The following is a 20,034-nucleotide window of genomic DNA, read 5'->3' on the forward strand; positions in this document are numbered from 1 at the left end:
TTGGCAGTATAAAAATATCTACAGCACCTTGTATTCCCAGGTGGGCGTATCCAGTGTGGTGTGGCTGTAGATGAATTTTCTGGTTTCTGTTAGAACTTTTCTACTTCTAACTACTGGTTCATAAATGAATACGTTTTAAAATGGAATGCATCAACAGAACGGTGTTGGCAGTATAAAAATATCTACTGCACCTTGTATTTCCAGGTTGTCTCCCATCAAAATACTAACCAGGCCCAACACTGCTTAGCTTCCAAGATCAGATGAGATTGGGCGTATCCAGTGTGGTGTGGCTGTAGATGAGCTTTGTGGTTTCTGTTTGAACTTTTCTACTTCTAACTACTGGTTCATAAATGAATACATTTGAAAATTGAATGCATCAACAGAACGGTGTTGGCAGTATAAAAATATCTACAGCACCTTGTATTCCCAGGTGGTCTCCCATCCAAGTACTAACCAGGCCCAACACTGCTTAGCTTCCAAGATCAGATGAGATTGGGCGTATCCAGTGTGGTGTGGCTGTAGATGAGCTTTATGGTTTCTGTTAGAACTTTTCTACTTCTAACTACTGGTTCATAAACGAATACGTTTGAAAATGGAATGCATCAACAGAACGGTGTTGGCAGTATAAAAATATCTACAGCACCTTGTATTCCCAGGTGGTCTCCCATCCAAGTACTAACCAGGCCCAACACTGCTTAGCTTCCAAGATCAGATGAGATTGGGCGTACCCAGTGTGGTGTGGCTGTAGATGAGCTTTGTGGTTTCTGTTAGAACTTTTCTACTTCTAACTACTGGTTCATAAATGAATACGTTTGAAAATGGAATGCATCAACAGAACGGTGTTGGCAGTATAAAATTATCTACAGCACCTTGTATTCCCAGGTGGTATTCCATCCAAGTACTAACCAGGCCCAACACTGCTTAGCTTCCAAGATCAGATGAGATTGGGCGTATCCAGTGTGGTGTGGCTGTAGATGAGCTTTGTGGTTTCTGTTAGAACTTTTCTACTTCTAACTACTGGTTCATAAATGAATACGTTTGAAAATTGAATGCAACAACAGAACGGTGTTGGCAGTATAAAAATATCTACAGCACCTTGTATTCCCAGGTGGTCTCCCATCCAAGTACTAACCAGGCCCAACACTGCTTAGCTTCCAAGATCATATGAGATTGGGCGTATCCAGTGTGGTGTTGCTGTAGATGAATTTTCTGGTTTCTGTTAGAACTTTTCTACTTCTAACTACTGGTTCATAAATGAATACGTTTTAAAATGGAATGCATCAACAGAACGGTGTTGGCAGTATAAAAATATCTACTGCACCTTGTATTTCCAGGTGGTCTCCCATCCAAATACTAACCAGGCCCAACACTGCTTAGCTTCCAAGATCAGATGAGATTGGGCGTATCCAGTGTGGTGTGGCTGTAGATGAGCTTTGTGGTTTCTATTAGAACTTTTCTACTTCTAACTACTGGTTCATAAATGAATATGTTTGTAAATGGAATGCATCAACAGAACGGTGTTGGCAGGATAAAAATATCTACAGCACCTTGTATTCCCTGGTGGTCTCCCATCCAAGTACTAACCAGGCCCAACACTGCTTAGCTTTCAAGATCAGATGAGATTGGGCGTTTCCAGTGTGGTGTGGCTGTAGATGAGCTTTGTGGTTTCTGTTAGACCTTTTCTACTTCTAACTACTGGTTCATAAATGAATACGTTTTAAAATGGAATGCATCAACAGAACGGTGTTGGCAGTATAAAATTATCTACAGCACCTTGTATTCCTAGGTGGTCTCCCATCCAAGTACTAACCAGGCCCAACACTGCTTAGCTTCCAAGATCAGATGAGATTGGGCGTATCCAGTGTGGTGTGGCTGTAGATGAGCTTTATGGCTTCTGTTAGAACTTTTCTACTTCTAACTACTTGTTCATAAATGAATACGTTTGAAAATGGAATGCATCAACAGAACGGTGTTGGCAGTATAAAAATATCTACAGCACCTTGTATTCCCAGGTGGTCTCCCATCCAAGTACTAACCAGGCACAACTCTGCTTAGCTTCCAAGATCAGATGAGATTGGGCGTCTCCAGTGTGGTGTGGCTGTAGATGAGCTTTGTGGTTTCTGTTAGAACTTTTCTACTTCTAACTACTGGTTCATAAATGAATACATTTGAAAATGGAATGCATCAACAGAACGGTGTTGGCAGTATAAAAATATCTACAGCACCTTGTATTTCCAGGTGGTCTCCCATCCAAATACTAACCAGGCCCAACACTGCTTAGCTTCCAAGATCAGATGAGATTGGGCGTATCCAGTGTGGTGTGGCTGTAGATGAGCTTTGTGGTTTCTGTTAGAACTTTTCTACTTCTAAATACTGGTTCATAAATGAAAACGTTTGAATATGGAATGCATCAACAGAACGGTGTTGGCAGTATAAAATTATCTACAGCACCTTGTATTCCCAGGTGGTCTCCCATCCAAGTACTAACCAGGACCAACACTGCTTAGTTTCCAAGATCAGATGAGATTGGGCGTACCCAGTGTGGTGTGGCTGTAGATGAGCTTTGTGGTTTCTGTTAGAACTTTTCTACTTCTAACTACTGGTTCATAAATGAATACGTTTGAAAATGGAATGCATCAACAGAACGGTGTTGGCAGTATAAAATTATCTACAGCACCTTGTATTCCCAGGTGGTCTCCCATCCAAGTACTAACCAGGCCCAACACTGCTTAGCTTCCAAGATCAGATGAGATTGGGCGTACCCAGTGTGGTGTGGCTGTAGATGAGCTTTGTGGTTTCTGTTAGAACTTTTCTACTTCTAACTACTGGTTCATAAATGAATACGTTTGAAAATGGAATGCATCAACAGAACGGTGTTGGCAGTATAAAAATATCTACAGCACCTTTTATTCCCAGGTGGTCTCCCATCCAAGTACTAACCAGGCCCAACACTGCTTAGCTTACAAGATCAGATGAGATTGGGCGTATCCAGTGTGGTGTGGCTGTAGATGAGCTTTGTGGTTTCTGTTTGAACTTTTCTACTTCTAACTACTGGTTCATAAATGAATACATTTGAAAATGGAATGCATCAACAGAACGGTGATGGCAGTATAAAAATATCTACAGCACCTTTTATTCCCAGGTGGTCTCCCATCCAAGTACTAACCAGGCCCAACACTGCTTAGCTTCCAAGATCAGATGAGATTGGGCGTATCCAGTGTGGTGTGGCTGTAGATGAGCTTTGTGGTTTCTGTTTGAACTTTTCTACTTCTAACTACTGGTTCATAAATGAATACATTTGAATATTGAATGCATCAACAGAACGGTGTTGGCAGTATAAAAATATCTACAGCACCTTGTATTCCCAGGTGGTCTCCCATCGAAGTACTAACCAGGCCCAACACTGCTTAGCTTCCAAGATCAGATGAGATTGGGCGTATCCAGTGTGGTGTGGCTGTAGATGAGCTTTATGGTTTCTGTTAGAACTTTTCTACTTCTAACTACTGGTTCATAAACGAATACGTTTGAAAATGGAATGCATCAACAGAACGGTGTTGGTAGTATAAAAATATCTACAGCACCTTGTATTCCCAGGTGGTCTCCCATCCAAGTACTAACCAGGCCCAATACTGCTTAGCTTCCAAGATCAGATGAGATTGGGCGTACCCAGTGTGGTGTGGCTGTAGATGAGCTTTGTGGTTTCTGTTAGAACTTTTCTACTTCTAACTACTGGTTCATAAATGAATACGTTTGAAAATGGAATGCATCAACAGAACGGTGTTGGCAGTATAAAAATATCTACAGCACCTTGTATTCCCAGGTGGTCTCCCATCCAAGTACTAACCAGGCCCAACACTGCTTAGCTTCCAAGATCAGATGAGATTGGGCGTACCCAGTGTGGTGTGGCTGTAGATGAGCTTTGTGGTTTCTGTTAGAACTTTTCTACTTCTAACTACTGGTTCATAAATGAATACGTTTGAAAATGGAATGCATCAACAGAACGGTGTTGGCAGTATAAAAATATCTACAGCACCTTGTATTCCCAGGTGGTCTCCCATCCAAGTACTAACCAGGCCCAACACCGCTTAGCTTCCAAGATCAGATGAGATTGAGCGTATCCAGTGTGGTGTGGCTGTAGATGAGCTTTATGGTTTCTGTTAGAACTTTTCTACTTCTAACTACTGGTTCATAAACAAATACGTTTGAAAATGGAATGCATCAACAGAACGGTGTTGGTAGTATAAAAATATCTACAGCACCTTGTATTCCCAGGTGGTCTCCCATCCAAGTACTAACCAGGCCCAACACTGCTTAGCTTCCAAGATCAGATGAGATTGGGCGTACCCAGTGTGGTGTGGCTGTAGATGAGCTTTGTGGTTTCTGTTAGAACTTTTCTACTTCTAACTACTGGTTCATAAATGAATACGTTTGAAAATGGAATGCATCAACAGAACGGTGTTGGCAGTATAAAAATATCTACAGCACCTTGTATTCCCAGGTGGTCTCCCATCCAAGTACTAACCAGGCCCAACACCGCTTAGCTTCCAAGATCAGATGAGATTGAGCGTATCCAGTGTGGTGTGGCTGTAGATGAGCTTTATGGTTTCTGTTAGAACTTTTCTGCTTCTAACTACTGGTTCATAAACGAATACGTTTGAAAATGGAATGCATCAACTGAACGGTGTTGGTAGTATAAAAATATCTACAGCACCTTGTATTCCCAGGTGGTCTCCCATCCAAGTACTAACCAGGCCCAACACTGCTTAGTTTCCAAGATCAGATGAGATTGGGCGTATCCAGTGTGGTGTGGCTGTAGATGAGCTTTCTGGTTTCTGTTAGAACTTTTCTACTTCTAACTACTGGTTCATAAATGAATACGTTTGAAAATGGAATGCATCAACAGAACGGTGTTGGCAGTATAAAAATATCTACAGCACCTTGTATTCCCAGGTGGTCTCCCATCCAAGTACTAACCAGGCCCAACACTGCTTAGCTTCCAAGAACAGATGAGATTGGGTGTATCCAGTGTGGTGTGGCTGTAGATGAGCTTTGTGGTTTCTGTTAGAACTTTTCTACTTCTAACTACTGGTTCATAAATGAATACGTTTGAAAATGGAATGCATCAACAGAACGGTGTTGGCAGTATAAAAATATCTACAGCACCTTTTATTCCCAGGTGGTCTCCCATCCAAGTACTAACCAGGCCCAACACTGCTTAGCTTCCAAGATCAGATGAGATTGGGCGTATCCAGTGTGGTGTGGCTGTAGATGAGCTTTGTGGTTTCTGTTTGAACTTTTCTACTTCTAACTACTGGTTCATAAAAGAATACATTTGAAAATGGAATGCATCAACAGAACGGTGTTGGCAGTATAAAAATATCTACAGCACCTTGTATTCCCAGGTGGTCTCCCATCCAAGTACTAACCAGGCCCAACACTGCTTAGCTTCCAAGATCAGATGATCAGATGAGATTGGGCGTATCCAGTGTGGTGTGGCTGTAGATGAGCTTTGTGGTTTCTGTTAGAACTTTTCTACTTCTAACTACTGGTTCATAAATGAATACGTTTGAAAATGGAATGCATCAACAGAACGGTGTTGGCAGTATAAAAATATCTACAGCACCTTGTATTCCCAGGTGGTCTCCCATCCAAGTACTAACCAGGCCCAACACTGCTTAGCTTCCAAGATCAGATGAGATTGGGCGTATCCAGTGTGGTGTGGCTGTAGATGAGCTTTGTGGTTTCTGTTAGAACTTTTCTACTTCTAACTACTGGTTCATAAATGAATAAGTTTGAAAATGGAATGCATCAACAGAACGGTGTTGGCAGTATAAAAATATCTACAGCACCTTTTATTCCCAGGTGGTTTCCAATCCAAGTACTAAACAGGCCCAACACTGCTTAGCTTCCAAGATCAGATGAGATTGGGCGTATCCAGTGTGGTGTGGCTGTAGATGAGCTTTATGGTTTCTGTTTGAACTTTTCTACTTCTAACTACTGGTTCATAAATGAATACATTTGAAAATTGAATGCATCAACAGAACGGTGTTGGCAGTATAAAAATATCTACAGCACCTTGTATTCCCAGGTGGTCTCCCATCCAAGTACTAACCAGGCCCAACACTGCTTAGCTTCCAAGATCAGAGGAGATTGGGCGTATCCAGTGTGGTGTGGCTGTAGATGAGCTTTATGGTTTCTGTTAGAACTTTTCTGCTTCTAACTACTGGTTCATAAACGAATACGTTTGAAAATGGAATGCATCAACAGAACGGTGTTGGCAGTATAAAAATATCTACAGCACCTTGTATTCCCAGGTGGTCTCCCATCCAAGTACTAACCAGGCCCAACACTGCTTAGCTTCCAAGAACAGATGAGATTGGGCGTATCCAGTGTGGTGTGACTGTAGATGAGCTTTGTGGTTTCTGTTAGAACTTTTCTACTTCTAACTACTGGTTCATAAATGAATACGTTTGAAAATGGAATGCATCAACAGAACGGTGTTGGCAGTATAAAAATATCTACAGCACCTTTTATTCCCAGGTGGTCTCCCATCCAAGTACTAACCAGGCCCAACACTGCTTAGCTTCCAAGATCAGATGAGATTGGGCGTATCCAGTGTGGTGTGGCTGTAGATGAGCTTTGTGGTTTCTGTTTGAACTTTTCTACTTCTAACTACTGGTTCATAAAAGAATACATTTGAAAATGGAATGCATCAACAGAACGGTGTTGGCAGTATAAAAATATCTACAGCACCTTGTATTCCCAGGTGGTCTCCCATCCAAGTACTAACCAGGCCCAACACTGCTTAGCTTCCAAGATCAGATGAGATTGGGCGTATCCAGTGTGGTGTGGCTGTAGATGAGCTTTGTGGTTTCTGTTAGAACTTTTCTACTTCTAACTACTGGTTCATAAATGAATACGTTTGAAAATGGAATGCATCAACAGAACGGTGTTGGCAGTATAAAAATATCTACAGCACCTTGTATTCCCAGGTGGTCTCCCATCCAAGTACTAACCAGGCCCAACACTGCTTAGCTTCCAAGATCAGATGAGATTGGGCGTATCCAGTGTGGTGTGGCTGTAGATGAGCTTTGTGGTTTCTGTTAGAACTTTTCTACTTCTAACTACTGGTTCATAAATGAATAAGTTTGAAAATGGAATGCATCAACAGAACGGTGTTGGCAGTATAAAAATATCTACAGCACCTTTTATTCCCAGGTGGTCTCCAATCCAAGTACTAAACAGGCCCAACACTGCTTAGCTTCCAAGATCAGATGAGATTGGGCGTATCCAGTGTGGTGTGGCTGTAGATGAGCTTTATGATTTCTGTTTGAACTTTTCTACTTCTAACTACTGGTTCATAAATGAATACATTTGAAAATTGAATGCATCAACAGAACGGTGTTGGCAGTATAAAAATATCTACAGCACCTTGTATTCCCAGGTGGTCTCCCATCCAAGTACTAACCAGGCCCAACACTGCTTAGCTTCCAAGATCAGAGGAGATTGGGCGTAGCCAGTGTGGTGTGGCTGTAGATGAGCTTTATGGTTTCTGTTAGAACTTTTCTACTTCTAACTACTGGTTCATAAACGAATACGTTTGAAAATGGAATGCATCAACAGAACGGTGTTGGTAGTATAAAAATATCTACAGCACCTTGTATTCCCAGGTGGTCTCCCATGCAAGTACTAACCAGGCTCAACACTGCTTAGCTTCCAAGATCAGATGAGATTGGGCGTACCCAGTGTGCTGTGGCTGTAGATGAGCTTTGTGGTTTCTGTTAGAACTTTTCTACTTCTAACTACTGGTTCATAAATGAATACGTTTGAAAATGGAATGCATCAACAGAACGGTGTTGGCAGTATAAAAATATCTACAGCACCTTGTATTCCCAGGTGGTCTCCCATCCAAGTACTAACCAGGCCCAACACTGCTTAGCTTCCAAGATCAGATGAGATTGGGCGTATCCAGCGTGGTGTGGCTGTAGATGAGCTTTGTGGTTTCTGTTAGAACTTTTCTACTTCTAACTACTGGTTCATAAATGAATACGTTTGAAAATGGAATGCATCAACAGAACGGTGTTGGCAGTATAAAAATATCTACAGCACCTTGTATTCCCAGGTGGTCTCCCATCCAAGTACTAACCAGGCCCAACACTGCTTAGCTTCCAAGATCAGATGAGATTGGGCGTATCCAGTGTGGTGTGGCTGTAGATGAGCTTTGTGGTTTCTGTTAGAACTTTTCTACTTCTAACTACTGGTTCATAAATGAATACGTTTGAAAATGGAATGCATCAACAGAACGGTGTTGGCAGTATAAAAATATCTACAGCACCTTGTATTTCCAGGTGGTCTCCCATCCAAATACTAACCAGGCCCAACACTGCTTAGCTTCCAAGATCAGATGAGATTGGGCGTATCCAGTGTGGTGTGGCTGTAGATGAGCTTTGTGGTTTCTGTTTGAACTTTTCTACTTCTAACTACTGGTTCATAAATTAATACGTTTGAAAATGGAATGCATCAACAGAACGGTGTTGGCAGTATAAAAATATCTACAGCACCTTGCATTCCCAGGTGGTCTCCCATCCAAGTACTAACCAGGCCCAACACTGCTTAGCTTCCAAGATCAGATGAGATTGGGCATATCCAGTGTGGTGTTGCTGTAGATGAACTTATTGGTTTCTGTTAGAACTTTTCTACTTCTAACTACTGGTTCATAAACGAATACGTTTGAAAATGGAATGCATCAACAGAACGGTGTTGGTAGTATAAAAATATCTACAGCACCTTGTATTCCCAGGTGGTCTCCCATCCAAGTACTAACCAGGCCCAACACTGCTTAGCTTCCAAGATCAGATGAGATTAGGCGTATCCAGTGTGGTGTGGCTGTAGATGAGCTTTGTGGTTTCTGTTAGAACTTTTCTACTTCTAACTACTGGTTCATAAATGAATACATTTGAAAATGGAATGCATCAACAGAACGGTGTTGGCAGTATAAAAATATCTACAGCACCTTTTATTCCCAGGTGGTCTCCCATCCAAGTACTAACCAGGCCCAACACTGCTTAGCTTCCAAGATCAGATGAGATTGGGCGTATCCAGTGTGGTGTGGCTGTAGATGAGCTTTGTGGTTTCTGTTTGAACTTTTCTACTTCTAACTACTGGTTCATAAATGAATACATTTGAAAATGGAATGCATCAACAGAACGGTGTTGGCAGTATAAAAATATCTACAACACCTTTTATTCCCAGGTGGTCTCCCATCCAAGTACTAACCAGGCCCAATACTGATTAGCTTCCAAGATCAGATGAGATGGGGCGTATCCAGTGTGGTGTGGCTGTAGATGAGCTTTGTGGTTTCTGTTAGAACTTTTCTACTTCTAACTACTGGTTCATAAATGAATACGTTTGAAAATGGAATGCATCAACAGAACGGTGTTGGCAGTATAAAAATATCTACAGCACCTTGTATTCCCAGGTGGTCTCCCATCCAAGTACTAACCAGGCCCAACACTGCTTAGCTTCCAAGATCAGATGAGATTGGGCGTACCCAGTGTGGTGTGGCTGTAGATGAGCTTTGTGGTTTCTGTTAGAACTTTTCTACTTCTAACTACTGGTTCATAAATGAATACGTTTGAAAATGGAATGCCTCAACAGAACGGTGTTGGCAGTATAAAATTATCTACAGCACCTTGTATTCCCAGGTGGTCTCCCATCCAAGTACTAACCAGGCCCAACACTGCTTAGCTTCCAAGATCAGATGAGATTGGGCGTATCCAGTGTGGTGTGGCTGTAGATGAGCTTTGTGGTTTCTGTTAGAACTTTTCTACTTCTAACTACTGGTTCATAAATGAATACGTTTGAAAATGGAATGCATCAACAGAACGGTGTTGGCAGTATAAAAATATCTACAGCACCTTGTATTCCCAGGTGGTCTCCCATCCAAGTACTAAGCAGGCCCAACACTGCTTAGCTTCCAAGATCAGATGAGATTGGGCGTACCCAGTGTGGTGTGGCTTTAGATGAGCTTTGTGGTTTCTGTTAGAACTTTTCTACTTCTAACTACTGGTTCATAAATGAATACGTTTAAAATTGGAATGCATCAACAGAACGGTGTTGGCAGTATAAAATTATCTACAGCACCTTGTATTCCCAGGTGGTCTCCCATCCAAGTACTAACCAGGCCCAACACTGCTTAGCTTCCAAGATCAGATGAGATTGTGCGTATCCAGTGTGGTGTGGCTGTAGATGAGCTTTGTGGCTTCTGTTAGAACTTTTCTACTTCTAACTACTGGTTCATAAATGAATACGTTTGAAAATGGAATGCATCAACAGAACGGTGTTGGCAGTATAAAAATATCTACAGCACCTTGTATTCCCAGGTGGTCTCCCATCCAAGTACTAACCAGGCCCAACACTGCTTAGCTTCCAAGATCAGATGAGATTGGGCGTATCCAGTGTGGTGTTGCTGTAGATGAATTTTCTGGTTTCTGTTAGAACTTTTCTACTTCTAACTACTGGTTCATAAATGAATACGTTTTAAAATGGAATGCATCAACAGAACGGTGTTGGCAGTATAAAAATATCTACTGCACCTTGTATTTCCAGGTGGTCTCCCATCCAAATACTAACCAGGCCCAACACTGCTTAGCTTCCAAGATCAGATGAGATTGGGCGTATCCAGTGTGGTGTGGCTGTAGATGAGCTTTGTGGTTTCTGTTTGAACTTTTCTACTTCTAACTACTGGTTCATAAATGAATACATTTGAAAATTGAATGCATCAACAGAACGGTGTTGGCAGTATAAAAATATCTACAGCACCTTGTATTCCCAGGTGGTCTCCCATCCAAGTACTAACCAGGCCCAACACTGCTTAGCTTCCAAGATCAGATGAGATTGGGCGTATCCAGTGTGGTGTGGCTGTAGATGAGCTTTATGGTTTCTGTTAGAACTTTTCTACTTCTAACTACTGGTTCATAAACGAATACGTTTGAAAATGGAATGCATCAACAGAACGGTGTTGGCAGTATAAAAATATCTACAGCACCTTGTATTCCCAGGTGGTCTCCCATCCAAGTACTAACCAGGCCCAACACTGCTTAGCTTCCAAGATCAGATGAGATTGGGCGTACCCAGTGTGGTGTGGCTGTAGATGAGCTTTGTGGTTTCTGTTAGAACTTTTCTACTTCTAACTACTGGTTCATAAATGAATACGTTTGAAAATGGAATGCATCAACAGAACGGTGTTGGCAGTATAAAATGATCTACAGCACCTTGTATTCCCAGGTGGTCTCCCATCCAAGTACTAACCAGGCCCAACACTGCTTAGCTTCCAAGATCAGATGAGATTGGGCGTATCCAGTGTGGTGTGGCTGTAGATGAGCTTTGTGGTTTCTGTTAGAACTTTTCTACTTCTAACTACTGGTTCATAAATGAATACGTTTGAAAATTGAATGCATCAACAGAACGGTGTTGGCAGTATAAAAATATCTACAGCACCTTGTATTCCCAGGTGGTCTCCCATCCAAGTACTAACCAGGCCCAACACTGCTTAGCTTCCAAGATCAGATGAGATTGGGCGTATCCAGTGTGGTGTTGCTGTAGATGAATTTTCTGGTTTCTGTTAGAACTTTTCTACTTCTAACTACTGGTTCATAAATGAATACGTTTTAAAATGGAATGCATCAACAGAACGGTGTTGGCAGTATAAAAATATCTACTGCGCCTTGTATTTCCAGGTGGTCTCCCATCCAAATACTAACCAGGCCCAACACTGCTTAGCTTCCAAGATCAGATGAGATTTGGCGTACCCAGTGTGGTGTGGCTGTAGATGAGCTTTGTGGTTTCTATTAGAACTTTTCTACTTCTAACTACTGGTTCATAAATGAATATGTTTGTAAATGGAATGCATCAACAGAACGGTGTTGGCAGGATAAAAATATCTACAGCACCTTGTATTCCCAGATGGTCTCCCATCCAAGTACTAACCAGGCCCAACACTGCTTAGCTTCCAAGAACAGATGAGATTGGGCGTATCCAGTGTGGTGTGGCTGTAGATGAGCTTTGTGGTTTCTGTTAGAACTTTTCTACTTCTAACTACTGGTTCATAAATGAATACGTTTGAAAATGGAATGCATCAACAGAACGGTGTTGGCAGTATAAAAATATCTACAGCACCTTTTATTCCAAGGTGGTCTCCCATCCAAGTACTAACCAGGCCCAACACTGCGTAGCTTCCAAGATCAGATGAGATTGGGCGTATCCAGTGTGGTGTGGCTGTAGATGAGCTTTGTGGTTTCTGTTTGAACTTTTCTACTTCTAACTACTGGTTCATAAAAGAATACATTTGAAAATGGAATGCATCAACAGAACGGTGTTGGCAGTATAAAAATATCTACAGCACCTTGTATTCCCAGGTGGTCTCCCATCCAAGTACAAACCAGGCCCAACACTGCTTAGCTTCCAAGATCAGATGAGATTGGGCGTATCCAGTGTGGTGTGGCTGTAGATGAGCTTTGTGGTTTCTGTTAGAACTTTTCTACTTCTAACTACTGGTTCATAAATGAATACGTTTGAAAATGGAATGCATCAACAGAACGGTGTTGGCAGTATAAAAATATCTACAGCACCTTGTATTCCCAGGTGGTCTCCCATCCAAGTACTAACCAGGCCCAACACTGCTTAGCTTCCAAGATCAGATGAGATTGGGCGTATCCAGTGTGGTGTGGCTGTAGATGAGCTTCATGGTTTCTGTTTGAACTTTTCTACTTCTAACTACTGGTTCATAAATGAATACATTTGAAAATTGAATGCATCAACAGAACGGTGTTGGCAGTATAAAAATATCTACAGCACCTTGTATTCCCAGGTGGTCTCCCATCCAAGTACTAACCAGGCCCAACACTGCTTAGCTTCCAAGATCAGAGGAGATTGGGCGTATCCAGTGTGGTGTGGCTGTAGATGAGCTTTATGGTTTCTGTTAGAACTTTTCTACTTCTAACTACTGGTTCATAAACGAATACGTTTGAAAATGGAATGCATCAACAGAACGGTGTTGGTAGTATAAAAATATCTACAGCACCTTGTATTCCCAGGTGGTCTCCCATCCAAGTACTAACCAGGCTCAACACTGCTTAGCTTCCAAGGTCAGATGAGATTGGGCGTATCCAGTGTGCTGTGGCTGTAGATGAGCTTTGTGGTTTCTGTTAGAACTTTTCTACTTCTAACTACTGGTTCATAAATGAATACGTTTGAAAATGGAATGCATCAACAGAACGGTGTTGGCAGTATAAAAATATCTACAGCACCTTTTATTCCCAGGTGGTCTCCCATCCAAGTACTAACCAGGCCCAACACTGCTTAGCTTACAAGATCAGATGAGATTGGGCGTATCCAGTGTGGTGTGGCTGTAGATGAGCTTTGTGGTTACTGTTTGAACTTTTCTACTTCTAACTACTGGTTCATAAATGAATACATTTGAAAATGGAATGCATCAACAGAACGGTGATGGCAGTATAAAAATATCTACAGCACCTTTTATTCCCAGGTGGTCTCCCATCCAAGTACTAACCAGGCCCAACACTGCTTAGCTTCCAAGATCAGATGAGATTGGGCGTATCCAGTGTGGTGTGGCTGTAGATGAGCTTTGTGGTTTCTGTTTGAACTTTTCTACTTCTAACTACTGGTTCATAAATGAATACATTTGAATATTGAATGCATCAACAGAACGGTGTTGGCAGTATAAAAATATCTACAGCACCTTGTATTCCCAGGTGGTCTCCCATCCAAGTACTAACCAGGCCCAATACTGCTTAGCTTCCAAGATCAGATAAGATTGGGCGTACCCAGTGTGGTGTGGCTGTAGATGAGCTTTGTGGTTTCTGTTAGAACTTTTCTACTTCTAACTACTGGTTCATAAATGAATACGTTTGAAAATGGAATGCATCAACAGAACGGTGTTGGCAGTATAAAAATATCTACAGCACCTTGTATTCCCAGGTGGTCTCCCATCCAAGTACTAACCAGGCCCAACACTGCTTAGCTTCCAAGATCAGATGAGATTGGGCGTACCCAGTGTGGTGTGGCTGTAGATGAGCTTTGTGGTTTCTGTTAGAACTTTTCTACTTCTAACTACTGGTTCATAAATGAATACGTTTGAAAATGGAATGCATCAACAGAACGGTGTTGGCAGTATAAAAATATCTACAGCACCTTGTATTCCCAGGTGGTCTCCCATCCAAGTACTAACCAGGCCCAACACTGCTTAGCTTCCAAGATCAGATGAGATTGGGCGTACCCAGTGTGGTGTGGCTGTAGATGAGCTTTGTGGTTTCTGTTAGAACTTTTCTACTTCTAACTACTGGTTCATAAATGAATACGTTTGAAAATGGAATGCCTCAACAGAACGGTGTTGGCAGTATAAAATTATCTACAGCACCTTGTATTCCCAGGTGGTCTCCCATCCAAGTACTAACCAGGCCCAACACTGCTTAGCTTCCAAGATCAGATGAGATTGGGCGTATCCAGTGTGGTGTGGCTGTAGATGAGCTTTGTGGTTTCTGTTAGAACTTTTCTACTTCTAACTACTGGTTCATAAATGAATACGTTTGAAAATGGAATGCATCAACAGAACGGTGTTGGCAGTATAAAAATATCTACAGCACCTTGTATTCCCAGGTGGTCTCCCATCCAAGTACTAAGCAGGCCCAACACTGCTTAGCTTCCAAGATCAGATGAGATTGGGCGTACCCAGTGTGGTGTGGCTTTAGATGAGCTTTGTGGTTTCTGTTAGAACTTTTCTACTTCTAACTACTGGTTCATAAATGAATACGTTTAAAATTGGAATGCATCAACAGAACGGTGTTGGCAGTATAAAATTATCTACAGCACCTTGTATTCCCAGGTGGTCTCCCATCCAAGTACTAACCAGGCCCAACACTGCTTAGCTTCCAAGATCAGATGAGATTGTGCGTATCCAGTGTGGTGTGGCTGTAGATGAGCTTTGTGGCTTCTGTTAGAACTTTTCTACTTCTAACTACTGGTTCATAAATGAATACGTTTGAAAATGGAATGCATCAACAGAACGGTGTTGGCAGTATAAAAATATCTACAGCACCTTGTATTCCCAGGTGGTCTCCCATCCAAGTACTAACCAGGCCCAACACTGCTTAGCTTCCAAGATCAGATGAGATTGGGCGTATCCAGTGTGGTGTTGCTGTAGATGAATTTTCTGGTTTCTGTTAGAACTTTTCTACTTCTAACTACTGGTTCATAAATGAATACGTTTTAAAATGGAATGCATCAACAGAACGGTGTTGGCAGTATAAAAATATCTACTGCACCTTGTATTTCCAGGTGGTCTCCCATCCAAATACTAACCAGGCCCAACACTGCTTAGCTTCCAAGATCAGATGAGATTGGGCGTATCCAGTGTGGTGTGGCTGTAGATGAGCTTTGTGGTTTCTGTTTGAACTTTTCTACTTCTAACTACTGGTTCATAAATGAATACATTTGAAAATTGAATGCATCAACAGAACGGTGTTGGCAGTATAAAAATATCTACAGCACCTTGTATTCCCAGGTGGTCTCCCATCCAAGTACTAACCAGGCCCAACACTGCTTAGCTTCCAAGATCAGATGAGATTGGGCGTATCCAGTGTGGTGTGGCTGTAGATGAGCTTTATGGTTTCTGTTAGAACTTTTCTACTTCTAACTACTGGTTCATAAACGAATACGTTTGAAAATGGAATGCATCAACAGAACGGTGTTGGCAGTATAAAAATATCTACAGCACCTTGTATTCCCAGGTGGTCTCCCATCCAAGTACTAACCAGGCCCAACACTGCTTAGCTTCCAAGATCAGATGAGATTGGGCGTACCCAGTGTGGTGTGGCTGTAGATGAGCTTTGTGGTTTCTGTTAGAACTTTTCTACTTCTAACTACTGGTTCATAAATGAATACGTTTGAAAATGGAATGCATCAACAGAACGGTGTTGGCAGTATAAAAATATCTACAGCACCTTGTATTCCCAGGTGGTCTCCCATCCAAGTACTAACCAGGCCCAACACTGCTTAGCTTCCAAGATCAGATGAGATTGGGCGTACCCAGTGTGGTGTGGCTGTAGATGAGCTTTGTGGTTTCTGTTAGAACTTTTCTACTTCTAACTACTGGTTCATAAATGAATACGTTTGAAAATGGAATGCCTCAACAGAACGGTGTTGGCAGTATAAAATTATCTACAGCACCTTGTATTCCCAGGTGGTCTCCCATCCAAGTACTAACCAGGCCCAACACTGCTTAGCTTCCAAGATCAGATGAGATTGGGCGTATCCAGTGTGGTGTGGCTGTAGATGAGCTTTGTGGTTTCTGTTAGAACTTTTCTACTTCTAACTACTGGTTCATAAATGAATACGTTTGAAAATGGAATGCATCAACAGAACGGTGTTGGCAGTATAAAAATATCTACAGCACCTTGTATTCCCAGGTGGTCTCCCATCCAAGTACTAAGCAGGCCCAACACTGCTTAGCTTCCAAGATCAGATGAGATTGGGCGTACCCAGTGTGGTGTGGCTTTAGATGAGCTTTGTGGTTTCTGTTAGAACTTTTCTACTTCTAACTACTGGTTCATAAATGAATACGTTTAAAATTGGAATGCATCAACAGAACGGTGTTGGCAGTATAAAATTATCTACAGCACCTTGTATTCCCAGGTGGTCTCCCATCCAAGTACTAACCAGGCCCAACACTGCTTAGCTTCCAAGATCAGATGAGATTGTGCGTATCCAGTGTGGTGTGGCTGTAGATGAGCTTTGTGGCTTCTGTTAGAACTTTTCTACTTCTAACTACTGGTTCATAAATGAATACGTTTGAAAATGGAATGCATCAACAGAACGGTGTTGGCAGTATAAAAATATCTACAGCACCTTGTATTCCCAGGTGGTCTCCCATCCAAGTACTAACCAGGCCCAACACTGCTTAGCTTCCAAGATCAGATGAGATTGGGCGTATCCAGTGTGGTGTTGCTGTAGATGAATTTTCTGGTTTCTGTTAGAACTTTTCTACTTCTAACTACTGGTTCATAAATGAATACGTTTTAAAATGGAATGCATCAACAGAACGGTGTTGGCAGTATAAAAATATCTACTGCACCTTGTATTTCCAGGTGGTCTCCCATCCAAATACTAACCAGGCCCAACACTGCTTAGCTTCCAAGATCAGATGAGATTGGGCGTATCCAGTGTGGTGTGGCTGTAGATGAGCTTTGTGGTTTCTGTTTGAACTTTTCTACTTCTAACTACTGGTTCATAAATGAATACATTTGAAAATTGAATGCATCAACAGAACGGTGTTGGCAGTATAAAAATATCTACAGCACCTTGTATTCCCAGGTGGTCTCCCATCCAAGTACTAACCAGGCCCAACACTGCTTAGCTTCCAAGATCAGATGAGATTGGGCGTATCCAGTGTGGTGTGGCTGTAGATGAGCTTTATGGTTTCTGTTAGAACTTTTCTACTTCTAACTACTGGTTCATAAACGAATACGTTTGAAAATGGAATGCATCAACAGAACGGTGTTGGCAGTATAAAAATATCTACAGCACCTTGTATTCCCAGGTGGTCTCCCATCCAAGTACTAACCAGGCCCAACACTGCTTAGCTTCCAAGATCAGATGAGATTGGGCGTACCCAGTGTGGTGTGGCTGTAGATGAGCTTTGTGGTTTCTGTTAGAACTTTTCTACTTCTAACTACTGGTTCATAAATGAATACGTTTGAAAATGGAATGCATCAACAGAACGGTGTTGGCAGTATAAAATGATCTACAGCACCTTGTATTCCCAGGTGGTCTCCCATCCAAGTACTAACCAGGCCCAACACTGCTTAGCTTCCAAGATCAGATGAGATTGGGCGTATCCAGTGTGGTGTGGCTGTAGATGAGCTTTGTGGTTTCTGTTAGAACTTTTCTACTTCTAACTACTGGTTCATAAATGAATACGTTTGAAAATTGAATGCATCAACAGAACGGTGTTGGCAGTATAAAAATATCTACAGCACCTTGTATTCCCAGGTGGTCTCCCATCCAAGTACTAACCAGGCCCAACACTGCTTAGCTTCCAAGATCAGATGAGATTGGGCGTATCCAGTGTGGTGTTGCTGTAGATGAATTTTCTGGTTTCTGTTAGAACTTTTCTACTTCTAACTACTGGTTCATAAATGAATACGTTTTAAAATGGAATGCATCAACAGAACGGTGTTGGCAGTATAAAAATATCTACTGCGCCTTGTATTTCCAGGTGGTCTCCCATCCAAATACTAACCAGGCCCAACACTGCTTAGCTTCCAAGATCAGATGAGATTTGGCGTACCCAGTGTGGTGTGGCTGTAGATGAGCTTTGTGGTTTCTATTAGAACTTTTCTACTTCTAACTACTGGTTCATAAATGAATATGTTTGTAAATGGAATGCATCAACAGAACGGTGTTGGCAGGATAAAAATATCTACAGCACCTTGTATTCCCAGATGGTCTCCCATCCAAGTACTAACCAGGCCCAACACTGCTTAGCTTCCAAGAACAGATGAGATTGGGCGTATCCAGTGTGGTGTGGCTGTAGATGAGCTTTGTGGTTTCTGTTAGAACTTTTCTACTTCTAACTACTGGTTCATAAATGAATACGTTTGAAAATGGAATGCATCAACAGAACGGTGTTGGCAGTATAAAAATATCTACAGCACCTTTTATTCCAAGGTGGTCTCCCATCCAAGTACTAACCAGGCCCAACACTGCGTAGCTTCCAAGATCAGATGAGATTGGGCGTATCCAGTGTGGTGTGGCTGTAGATGAGCTTTGTGGTTTCTGTTTGAACTTTTCTACTTCTAACTACTGGTTCATAAAAGAATACATTTGAAAATGGAATGCATCAACAGAACGGTGTTGGCAGTATAAAAATATCTACAGCACCTTGTATTCCCAGGTGGTCTCCCATCCAAGTACAAACCAGGCCCAACACTGCTTAGCTTCCAAGATCAGATGAGATTGGGCGTATCCAGTGTGGTGTGGCTGTAGATGAGCTTTGTGGTTTCTGTTAGAACTTTTCTACTTCTAACTACTGGTTCATAAATGAATACGTTTGAAAATGGAATGCATCAACAGAACGGTGTTGGCAGTATAAAAATATCTACAGCACCTTGTATTCCCAGGTGGTCTCCCATCCAAGTACTAACCAGGCCCAACACTGCTTAGCTTCCAAGATCAGATGAGATTGGGCGTATCCAGTGTGGTGTGGCTGTAGATGAGCTTCATGGTTTCTGTTTGAACTTTTCTACTTCTAACTACTGGTTCATAAATGAATACATTTGAAAATTGAATGCATCAACAGAACGGTGTTGGCAGTATAAAAATATCTACAGCACCTTGTATTCCCAGGTGGTCTCCCATCCAAGTACTAACCAGGCCCAACACTGCTTAGCTTCCAAGATCAGAGGAGATTGGGCGTATCCAGTGTGGTGTGGCTGTAGATGAGCTTTATGGTTTCTGTTAGAACTTTTCTACTTCTAACTACTGGTTCATAAACGAATACGTTTGAAAATGGAATGCATCAACAGAACGGTGTTGGTAGTATAAAAATATCTACAGCACCTTGTATTCCCAGGTGGTCTCCCATCCAAGTACTAACCAGGCTCAACACTGCTTAGCTTCCAAGGTCAGATGAGATTGGGCGTATCCAGTGTGCTGTGGCTGTAGATGAGCTTTGTGGTTTCTGTTAGAACTTTTCTACTTCTAACTACTGGTTCATAAATGAATACGTTTGAAAATGGAATGCATCAACAGAACGGTGTTGGCAGTATAAAAATATCTACAGCACCTTTTATTCCCAGGTGGTCTCCCATCCAAGTACTAACCAGGCCCAACACTGCTTAGCTTACAAGATCAGATGAGATTGGGCGTATCCAGTGTGGTGTGGCTGTAGATGAGCTTTGTGGTTACTGTTTGAACTTTTCTACTTCTAACTACTGGTTCATAAATGAATACATTTGA

The 20,034-nt window shown here is 41.9% G+C and overlaps 74 non-coding genes and 14 pseudogenes across 74 annotated transcripts; all 88 read right to left on the reverse strand.

Annotated features, from left to right (window-relative positions):
• Window positions 1-179: 179 nt before the first annotated feature.
• LOC134892034 (5S ribosomal RNA) lies at window positions 180-298 on the reverse strand (annotated as a pseudogene).
• A 107-nt stretch (window positions 299-405) lies between these two features.
• Window positions 406-524, reverse strand: LOC134892290 (5S ribosomal RNA). Its single transcript, XR_010171551.1, has one exon. It is a non-coding gene; the product is annotated as a 5S ribosomal RNA (ribosomal RNA).
• A 107-nt stretch (window positions 525-631) lies between these two features.
• LOC135059452 (5S ribosomal RNA) lies at window positions 632-750 on the reverse strand. The gene has a single exon (XR_010245854.1). It is a non-coding gene; the product is annotated as a 5S ribosomal RNA (ribosomal RNA).
• A 107-nt stretch (window positions 751-857) lies between these two features.
• LOC135066533 (5S ribosomal RNA) lies at window positions 858-976 on the reverse strand. The gene has a single exon (XR_010252780.1). It is a non-coding gene; the product is annotated as a 5S ribosomal RNA (ribosomal RNA).
• Window positions 977-1,083: 107 nt separating this feature from the next.
• Window positions 1,084-1,202, reverse strand: LOC135064279 (5S ribosomal RNA). Its single transcript, XR_010250589.1, has one exon. It is a non-coding gene; the product is annotated as a 5S ribosomal RNA (ribosomal RNA).
• Window positions 1,203-1,309: 107 nt separating this feature from the next.
• LOC135068315 (5S ribosomal RNA) lies at window positions 1,310-1,428 on the reverse strand. The gene has a single exon (XR_010254519.1). It is a non-coding gene; the product is annotated as a 5S ribosomal RNA (ribosomal RNA).
• Window positions 1,429-1,535: 107 nt separating this feature from the next.
• On the reverse strand, window positions 1,536-1,654 carry LOC135064628 (5S ribosomal RNA). The gene has a single exon (XR_010250933.1). It is a non-coding gene; the product is annotated as a 5S ribosomal RNA (ribosomal RNA).
• A 107-nt stretch (window positions 1,655-1,761) lies between these two features.
• On the reverse strand, window positions 1,762-1,880 carry LOC135060427 (5S ribosomal RNA). The gene has a single exon (XR_010246821.1). It is a non-coding gene; the product is annotated as a 5S ribosomal RNA (ribosomal RNA).
• A 107-nt stretch (window positions 1,881-1,987) lies between these two features.
• LOC134888110 (5S ribosomal RNA) lies at window positions 1,988-2,106 on the reverse strand (annotated as a pseudogene).
• A 107-nt stretch (window positions 2,107-2,213) lies between these two features.
• Window positions 2,214-2,332, reverse strand: LOC135058622 (5S ribosomal RNA). The gene has a single exon (XR_010245048.1). It is a non-coding gene; the product is annotated as a 5S ribosomal RNA (ribosomal RNA).
• Window positions 2,333-2,439: 107 nt separating this feature from the next.
• LOC134888872 (5S ribosomal RNA) lies at window positions 2,440-2,558 on the reverse strand (annotated as a pseudogene).
• Window positions 2,559-2,665: 107 nt separating this feature from the next.
• On the reverse strand, window positions 2,666-2,784 carry LOC135059453 (5S ribosomal RNA). Its single transcript, XR_010245855.1, has one exon. It is a non-coding gene; the product is annotated as a 5S ribosomal RNA (ribosomal RNA).
• Window positions 2,785-2,891: 107 nt separating this feature from the next.
• Window positions 2,892-3,010, reverse strand: LOC134884410 (5S ribosomal RNA). Its single transcript, XR_010168558.1, has one exon. It is a non-coding gene; the product is annotated as a 5S ribosomal RNA (ribosomal RNA).
• Window positions 3,011-3,117: 107 nt separating this feature from the next.
• LOC135061120 (5S ribosomal RNA) lies at window positions 3,118-3,236 on the reverse strand. The gene has a single exon (XR_010247511.1). It is a non-coding gene; the product is annotated as a 5S ribosomal RNA (ribosomal RNA).
• Window positions 3,237-3,343: 107 nt separating this feature from the next.
• On the reverse strand, window positions 3,344-3,462 carry LOC134901455 (5S ribosomal RNA). The gene has a single exon (XR_010174947.1). It is a non-coding gene; the product is annotated as a 5S ribosomal RNA (ribosomal RNA).
• A 107-nt stretch (window positions 3,463-3,569) lies between these two features.
• LOC135068922 (5S ribosomal RNA) lies at window positions 3,570-3,688 on the reverse strand. The gene has a single exon (XR_010255113.1). It is a non-coding gene; the product is annotated as a 5S ribosomal RNA (ribosomal RNA).
• Window positions 3,689-3,795: 107 nt separating this feature from the next.
• On the reverse strand, window positions 3,796-3,914 carry LOC135059455 (5S ribosomal RNA). Its single transcript, XR_010245857.1, has one exon. It is a non-coding gene; the product is annotated as a 5S ribosomal RNA (ribosomal RNA).
• Window positions 3,915-4,021: 107 nt separating this feature from the next.
• LOC135062548 (5S ribosomal RNA) lies at window positions 4,022-4,140 on the reverse strand. The gene has a single exon (XR_010248896.1). It is a non-coding gene; the product is annotated as a 5S ribosomal RNA (ribosomal RNA).
• A 107-nt stretch (window positions 4,141-4,247) lies between these two features.
• On the reverse strand, window positions 4,248-4,366 carry LOC135059456 (5S ribosomal RNA). Its single transcript, XR_010245858.1, has one exon. It is a non-coding gene; the product is annotated as a 5S ribosomal RNA (ribosomal RNA).
• Window positions 4,367-4,473: 107 nt separating this feature from the next.
• LOC135062549 (5S ribosomal RNA) lies at window positions 4,474-4,592 on the reverse strand. Its single transcript, XR_010248897.1, has one exon. It is a non-coding gene; the product is annotated as a 5S ribosomal RNA (ribosomal RNA).
• A 107-nt stretch (window positions 4,593-4,699) lies between these two features.
• On the reverse strand, window positions 4,700-4,818 carry LOC135064837 (5S ribosomal RNA). The gene has a single exon (XR_010251134.1). It is a non-coding gene; the product is annotated as a 5S ribosomal RNA (ribosomal RNA).
• A 107-nt stretch (window positions 4,819-4,925) lies between these two features.
• Window positions 4,926-5,044, reverse strand: LOC135058722 (5S ribosomal RNA). Its single transcript, XR_010245146.1, has one exon. It is a non-coding gene; the product is annotated as a 5S ribosomal RNA (ribosomal RNA).
• Window positions 5,045-5,151: 107 nt separating this feature from the next.
• On the reverse strand, window positions 5,152-5,270 carry LOC135061121 (5S ribosomal RNA). Its single transcript, XR_010247512.1, has one exon. It is a non-coding gene; the product is annotated as a 5S ribosomal RNA (ribosomal RNA).
• A 107-nt stretch (window positions 5,271-5,377) lies between these two features.
• Window positions 5,378-5,504, reverse strand: LOC134886653 (5S ribosomal RNA; annotated as a pseudogene).
• Window positions 5,505-5,611: 107 nt separating this feature from the next.
• LOC134892302 (5S ribosomal RNA) lies at window positions 5,612-5,730 on the reverse strand. Its single transcript, XR_010171552.1, has one exon. It is a non-coding gene; the product is annotated as a 5S ribosomal RNA (ribosomal RNA).
• Window positions 5,731-5,837: 107 nt separating this feature from the next.
• Window positions 5,838-5,956, reverse strand: LOC134885823 (5S ribosomal RNA). Its single transcript, XR_010169927.1, has one exon. It is a non-coding gene; the product is annotated as a 5S ribosomal RNA (ribosomal RNA).
• A 107-nt stretch (window positions 5,957-6,063) lies between these two features.
• On the reverse strand, window positions 6,064-6,182 carry LOC135062693 (5S ribosomal RNA). Its single transcript, XR_010249040.1, has one exon. It is a non-coding gene; the product is annotated as a 5S ribosomal RNA (ribosomal RNA).
• Window positions 6,183-6,289: 107 nt separating this feature from the next.
• Window positions 6,290-6,408, reverse strand: LOC135065753 (5S ribosomal RNA). Its single transcript, XR_010252026.1, has one exon. It is a non-coding gene; the product is annotated as a 5S ribosomal RNA (ribosomal RNA).
• A 107-nt stretch (window positions 6,409-6,515) lies between these two features.
• On the reverse strand, window positions 6,516-6,634 carry LOC135061122 (5S ribosomal RNA). The gene has a single exon (XR_010247513.1). It is a non-coding gene; the product is annotated as a 5S ribosomal RNA (ribosomal RNA).
• A 107-nt stretch (window positions 6,635-6,741) lies between these two features.
• On the reverse strand, window positions 6,742-6,860 carry LOC134892313 (5S ribosomal RNA). The gene has a single exon (XR_010171553.1). It is a non-coding gene; the product is annotated as a 5S ribosomal RNA (ribosomal RNA).
• Window positions 6,861-6,967: 107 nt separating this feature from the next.
• Window positions 6,968-7,086, reverse strand: LOC134892326 (5S ribosomal RNA). Its single transcript, XR_010171556.1, has one exon. It is a non-coding gene; the product is annotated as a 5S ribosomal RNA (ribosomal RNA).
• Window positions 7,087-7,193: 107 nt separating this feature from the next.
• Window positions 7,194-7,312, reverse strand: LOC135069202 (5S ribosomal RNA). Its single transcript, XR_010255390.1, has one exon. It is a non-coding gene; the product is annotated as a 5S ribosomal RNA (ribosomal RNA).
• Window positions 7,313-7,419: 107 nt separating this feature from the next.
• LOC135067201 (5S ribosomal RNA) lies at window positions 7,420-7,538 on the reverse strand. Its single transcript, XR_010253423.1, has one exon. It is a non-coding gene; the product is annotated as a 5S ribosomal RNA (ribosomal RNA).
• Window positions 7,539-7,645: 107 nt separating this feature from the next.
• On the reverse strand, window positions 7,646-7,764 carry LOC134889140 (5S ribosomal RNA; annotated as a pseudogene).
• A 107-nt stretch (window positions 7,765-7,871) lies between these two features.
• On the reverse strand, window positions 7,872-7,990 carry LOC134901929 (5S ribosomal RNA). Its single transcript, XR_010175405.1, has one exon. It is a non-coding gene; the product is annotated as a 5S ribosomal RNA (ribosomal RNA).
• A 107-nt stretch (window positions 7,991-8,097) lies between these two features.
• On the reverse strand, window positions 8,098-8,216 carry LOC134892338 (5S ribosomal RNA). The gene has a single exon (XR_010171557.1). It is a non-coding gene; the product is annotated as a 5S ribosomal RNA (ribosomal RNA).
• Window positions 8,217-8,323: 107 nt separating this feature from the next.
• Window positions 8,324-8,442, reverse strand: LOC135058623 (5S ribosomal RNA). Its single transcript, XR_010245049.1, has one exon. It is a non-coding gene; the product is annotated as a 5S ribosomal RNA (ribosomal RNA).
• A 107-nt stretch (window positions 8,443-8,549) lies between these two features.
• LOC135068275 (5S ribosomal RNA) lies at window positions 8,550-8,668 on the reverse strand. Its single transcript, XR_010254479.1, has one exon. It is a non-coding gene; the product is annotated as a 5S ribosomal RNA (ribosomal RNA).
• A 107-nt stretch (window positions 8,669-8,775) lies between these two features.
• LOC135060494 (5S ribosomal RNA) lies at window positions 8,776-8,894 on the reverse strand. Its single transcript, XR_010246887.1, has one exon. It is a non-coding gene; the product is annotated as a 5S ribosomal RNA (ribosomal RNA).
• A 107-nt stretch (window positions 8,895-9,001) lies between these two features.
• On the reverse strand, window positions 9,002-9,120 carry LOC135061124 (5S ribosomal RNA). Its single transcript, XR_010247515.1, has one exon. It is a non-coding gene; the product is annotated as a 5S ribosomal RNA (ribosomal RNA).
• A 107-nt stretch (window positions 9,121-9,227) lies between these two features.
• Window positions 9,228-9,346, reverse strand: LOC134894501 (5S ribosomal RNA; annotated as a pseudogene).
• A 107-nt stretch (window positions 9,347-9,453) lies between these two features.
• Window positions 9,454-9,572, reverse strand: LOC135059457 (5S ribosomal RNA). Its single transcript, XR_010245859.1, has one exon. It is a non-coding gene; the product is annotated as a 5S ribosomal RNA (ribosomal RNA).
• Window positions 9,573-9,679: 107 nt separating this feature from the next.
• Window positions 9,680-9,798, reverse strand: LOC134892350 (5S ribosomal RNA). The gene has a single exon (XR_010171558.1). It is a non-coding gene; the product is annotated as a 5S ribosomal RNA (ribosomal RNA).
• A 107-nt stretch (window positions 9,799-9,905) lies between these two features.
• Window positions 9,906-10,024, reverse strand: LOC134889070 (5S ribosomal RNA; annotated as a pseudogene).
• Window positions 10,025-10,131: 107 nt separating this feature from the next.
• Window positions 10,132-10,250, reverse strand: LOC135064321 (5S ribosomal RNA). The gene has a single exon (XR_010250630.1). It is a non-coding gene; the product is annotated as a 5S ribosomal RNA (ribosomal RNA).
• A 107-nt stretch (window positions 10,251-10,357) lies between these two features.
• LOC135059893 (5S ribosomal RNA) lies at window positions 10,358-10,476 on the reverse strand. The gene has a single exon (XR_010246290.1). It is a non-coding gene; the product is annotated as a 5S ribosomal RNA (ribosomal RNA).
• Window positions 10,477-10,583: 107 nt separating this feature from the next.
• On the reverse strand, window positions 10,584-10,702 carry LOC135068316 (5S ribosomal RNA). The gene has a single exon (XR_010254520.1). It is a non-coding gene; the product is annotated as a 5S ribosomal RNA (ribosomal RNA).
• A 107-nt stretch (window positions 10,703-10,809) lies between these two features.
• Window positions 10,810-10,928, reverse strand: LOC134892361 (5S ribosomal RNA). The gene has a single exon (XR_010171559.1). It is a non-coding gene; the product is annotated as a 5S ribosomal RNA (ribosomal RNA).
• Window positions 10,929-11,035: 107 nt separating this feature from the next.
• Window positions 11,036-11,154, reverse strand: LOC135059458 (5S ribosomal RNA). Its single transcript, XR_010245860.1, has one exon. It is a non-coding gene; the product is annotated as a 5S ribosomal RNA (ribosomal RNA).
• Window positions 11,155-11,261: 107 nt separating this feature from the next.
• LOC134894408 (5S ribosomal RNA) lies at window positions 11,262-11,380 on the reverse strand. Its single transcript, XR_010171785.1, has one exon. It is a non-coding gene; the product is annotated as a 5S ribosomal RNA (ribosomal RNA).
• A 107-nt stretch (window positions 11,381-11,487) lies between these two features.
• On the reverse strand, window positions 11,488-11,606 carry LOC135059894 (5S ribosomal RNA). Its single transcript, XR_010246291.1, has one exon. It is a non-coding gene; the product is annotated as a 5S ribosomal RNA (ribosomal RNA).
• A 107-nt stretch (window positions 11,607-11,713) lies between these two features.
• Window positions 11,714-11,832, reverse strand: LOC134893080 (5S ribosomal RNA; annotated as a pseudogene).
• A 107-nt stretch (window positions 11,833-11,939) lies between these two features.
• On the reverse strand, window positions 11,940-12,058 carry LOC135065988 (5S ribosomal RNA). Its single transcript, XR_010252251.1, has one exon. It is a non-coding gene; the product is annotated as a 5S ribosomal RNA (ribosomal RNA).
• Window positions 12,059-12,165: 107 nt separating this feature from the next.
• LOC134889435 (5S ribosomal RNA) lies at window positions 12,166-12,284 on the reverse strand (annotated as a pseudogene).
• Window positions 12,285-12,391: 107 nt separating this feature from the next.
• LOC135060258 (5S ribosomal RNA) lies at window positions 12,392-12,510 on the reverse strand. Its single transcript, XR_010246649.1, has one exon. It is a non-coding gene; the product is annotated as a 5S ribosomal RNA (ribosomal RNA).
• A 107-nt stretch (window positions 12,511-12,617) lies between these two features.
• LOC134892372 (5S ribosomal RNA) lies at window positions 12,618-12,736 on the reverse strand. Its single transcript, XR_010171560.1, has one exon. It is a non-coding gene; the product is annotated as a 5S ribosomal RNA (ribosomal RNA).
• A 107-nt stretch (window positions 12,737-12,843) lies between these two features.
• LOC135062694 (5S ribosomal RNA) lies at window positions 12,844-12,962 on the reverse strand. The gene has a single exon (XR_010249041.1). It is a non-coding gene; the product is annotated as a 5S ribosomal RNA (ribosomal RNA).
• Window positions 12,963-13,069: 107 nt separating this feature from the next.
• Window positions 13,070-13,188, reverse strand: LOC135070033 (5S ribosomal RNA). The gene has a single exon (XR_010256207.1). It is a non-coding gene; the product is annotated as a 5S ribosomal RNA (ribosomal RNA).
• A 107-nt stretch (window positions 13,189-13,295) lies between these two features.
• Window positions 13,296-13,414, reverse strand: LOC134884411 (5S ribosomal RNA). Its single transcript, XR_010168559.1, has one exon. It is a non-coding gene; the product is annotated as a 5S ribosomal RNA (ribosomal RNA).
• A 107-nt stretch (window positions 13,415-13,521) lies between these two features.
• On the reverse strand, window positions 13,522-13,640 carry LOC135061125 (5S ribosomal RNA). Its single transcript, XR_010247516.1, has one exon. It is a non-coding gene; the product is annotated as a 5S ribosomal RNA (ribosomal RNA).
• Window positions 13,641-13,747: 107 nt separating this feature from the next.
• On the reverse strand, window positions 13,748-13,866 carry LOC134888670 (5S ribosomal RNA; annotated as a pseudogene).
• A 107-nt stretch (window positions 13,867-13,973) lies between these two features.
• Window positions 13,974-14,092, reverse strand: LOC135059460 (5S ribosomal RNA). Its single transcript, XR_010245861.1, has one exon. It is a non-coding gene; the product is annotated as a 5S ribosomal RNA (ribosomal RNA).
• A 107-nt stretch (window positions 14,093-14,199) lies between these two features.
• On the reverse strand, window positions 14,200-14,318 carry LOC135059461 (5S ribosomal RNA). Its single transcript, XR_010245862.1, has one exon. It is a non-coding gene; the product is annotated as a 5S ribosomal RNA (ribosomal RNA).
• A 107-nt stretch (window positions 14,319-14,425) lies between these two features.
• LOC134892383 (5S ribosomal RNA) lies at window positions 14,426-14,544 on the reverse strand. Its single transcript, XR_010171561.1, has one exon. It is a non-coding gene; the product is annotated as a 5S ribosomal RNA (ribosomal RNA).
• A 107-nt stretch (window positions 14,545-14,651) lies between these two features.
• Window positions 14,652-14,770, reverse strand: LOC134889071 (5S ribosomal RNA; annotated as a pseudogene).
• Window positions 14,771-14,877: 107 nt separating this feature from the next.
• LOC135064322 (5S ribosomal RNA) lies at window positions 14,878-14,996 on the reverse strand. The gene has a single exon (XR_010250631.1). It is a non-coding gene; the product is annotated as a 5S ribosomal RNA (ribosomal RNA).
• A 107-nt stretch (window positions 14,997-15,103) lies between these two features.
• Window positions 15,104-15,222, reverse strand: LOC135059895 (5S ribosomal RNA). The gene has a single exon (XR_010246292.1). It is a non-coding gene; the product is annotated as a 5S ribosomal RNA (ribosomal RNA).
• Window positions 15,223-15,329: 107 nt separating this feature from the next.
• Window positions 15,330-15,448, reverse strand: LOC135068317 (5S ribosomal RNA). Its single transcript, XR_010254521.1, has one exon. It is a non-coding gene; the product is annotated as a 5S ribosomal RNA (ribosomal RNA).
• A 107-nt stretch (window positions 15,449-15,555) lies between these two features.
• LOC134892394 (5S ribosomal RNA) lies at window positions 15,556-15,674 on the reverse strand. Its single transcript, XR_010171562.1, has one exon. It is a non-coding gene; the product is annotated as a 5S ribosomal RNA (ribosomal RNA).
• Window positions 15,675-15,781: 107 nt separating this feature from the next.
• On the reverse strand, window positions 15,782-15,900 carry LOC135059462 (5S ribosomal RNA). Its single transcript, XR_010245863.1, has one exon. It is a non-coding gene; the product is annotated as a 5S ribosomal RNA (ribosomal RNA).
• Window positions 15,901-16,007: 107 nt separating this feature from the next.
• LOC135059463 (5S ribosomal RNA) lies at window positions 16,008-16,126 on the reverse strand. Its single transcript, XR_010245864.1, has one exon. It is a non-coding gene; the product is annotated as a 5S ribosomal RNA (ribosomal RNA).
• A 107-nt stretch (window positions 16,127-16,233) lies between these two features.
• LOC134892406 (5S ribosomal RNA) lies at window positions 16,234-16,352 on the reverse strand. The gene has a single exon (XR_010171563.1). It is a non-coding gene; the product is annotated as a 5S ribosomal RNA (ribosomal RNA).
• A 107-nt stretch (window positions 16,353-16,459) lies between these two features.
• On the reverse strand, window positions 16,460-16,578 carry LOC134889072 (5S ribosomal RNA; annotated as a pseudogene).
• A 107-nt stretch (window positions 16,579-16,685) lies between these two features.
• LOC135064323 (5S ribosomal RNA) lies at window positions 16,686-16,804 on the reverse strand. Its single transcript, XR_010250632.1, has one exon. It is a non-coding gene; the product is annotated as a 5S ribosomal RNA (ribosomal RNA).
• Window positions 16,805-16,911: 107 nt separating this feature from the next.
• LOC135059896 (5S ribosomal RNA) lies at window positions 16,912-17,030 on the reverse strand. Its single transcript, XR_010246293.1, has one exon. It is a non-coding gene; the product is annotated as a 5S ribosomal RNA (ribosomal RNA).
• Window positions 17,031-17,137: 107 nt separating this feature from the next.
• LOC135068318 (5S ribosomal RNA) lies at window positions 17,138-17,256 on the reverse strand. Its single transcript, XR_010254522.1, has one exon. It is a non-coding gene; the product is annotated as a 5S ribosomal RNA (ribosomal RNA).
• A 107-nt stretch (window positions 17,257-17,363) lies between these two features.
• On the reverse strand, window positions 17,364-17,482 carry LOC134892417 (5S ribosomal RNA). Its single transcript, XR_010171564.1, has one exon. It is a non-coding gene; the product is annotated as a 5S ribosomal RNA (ribosomal RNA).
• Window positions 17,483-17,589: 107 nt separating this feature from the next.
• LOC135059464 (5S ribosomal RNA) lies at window positions 17,590-17,708 on the reverse strand. Its single transcript, XR_010245865.1, has one exon. It is a non-coding gene; the product is annotated as a 5S ribosomal RNA (ribosomal RNA).
• A 107-nt stretch (window positions 17,709-17,815) lies between these two features.
• LOC134894526 (5S ribosomal RNA) lies at window positions 17,816-17,934 on the reverse strand. Its single transcript, XR_010171797.1, has one exon. It is a non-coding gene; the product is annotated as a 5S ribosomal RNA (ribosomal RNA).
• A 107-nt stretch (window positions 17,935-18,041) lies between these two features.
• LOC135059897 (5S ribosomal RNA) lies at window positions 18,042-18,160 on the reverse strand. Its single transcript, XR_010246294.1, has one exon. It is a non-coding gene; the product is annotated as a 5S ribosomal RNA (ribosomal RNA).
• Window positions 18,161-18,267: 107 nt separating this feature from the next.
• On the reverse strand, window positions 18,268-18,386 carry LOC134893081 (5S ribosomal RNA; annotated as a pseudogene).
• A 107-nt stretch (window positions 18,387-18,493) lies between these two features.
• LOC135065989 (5S ribosomal RNA) lies at window positions 18,494-18,612 on the reverse strand. The gene has a single exon (XR_010252252.1). It is a non-coding gene; the product is annotated as a 5S ribosomal RNA (ribosomal RNA).
• Window positions 18,613-18,719: 107 nt separating this feature from the next.
• LOC134889436 (5S ribosomal RNA) lies at window positions 18,720-18,838 on the reverse strand (annotated as a pseudogene).
• Window positions 18,839-18,945: 107 nt separating this feature from the next.
• On the reverse strand, window positions 18,946-19,064 carry LOC135060260 (5S ribosomal RNA). The gene has a single exon (XR_010246651.1). It is a non-coding gene; the product is annotated as a 5S ribosomal RNA (ribosomal RNA).
• Window positions 19,065-19,171: 107 nt separating this feature from the next.
• Window positions 19,172-19,290, reverse strand: LOC134892429 (5S ribosomal RNA). The gene has a single exon (XR_010171566.1). It is a non-coding gene; the product is annotated as a 5S ribosomal RNA (ribosomal RNA).
• Window positions 19,291-19,397: 107 nt separating this feature from the next.
• LOC135062695 (5S ribosomal RNA) lies at window positions 19,398-19,516 on the reverse strand. The gene has a single exon (XR_010249042.1). It is a non-coding gene; the product is annotated as a 5S ribosomal RNA (ribosomal RNA).
• A 107-nt stretch (window positions 19,517-19,623) lies between these two features.
• LOC135070034 (5S ribosomal RNA) lies at window positions 19,624-19,742 on the reverse strand. The gene has a single exon (XR_010256208.1). It is a non-coding gene; the product is annotated as a 5S ribosomal RNA (ribosomal RNA).
• Window positions 19,743-19,849: 107 nt separating this feature from the next.
• Window positions 19,850-19,968, reverse strand: LOC134884412 (5S ribosomal RNA). Its single transcript, XR_010168560.1, has one exon. It is a non-coding gene; the product is annotated as a 5S ribosomal RNA (ribosomal RNA).
• Between the last annotated feature and the right edge of the window lie 66 nt (window positions 19,969-20,034).

This window comes from Pseudophryne corroboree, chromosome 3 (assembly GCF_028390025.1).
Source record: "Pseudophryne corroboree isolate aPseCor3 chromosome 3, aPseCor3.hap2, whole genome shotgun sequence".
Taxonomy (NCBI): Eukaryota; Metazoa; Chordata; class Amphibia; order Anura; family Myobatrachidae; genus Pseudophryne; species Pseudophryne corroboree.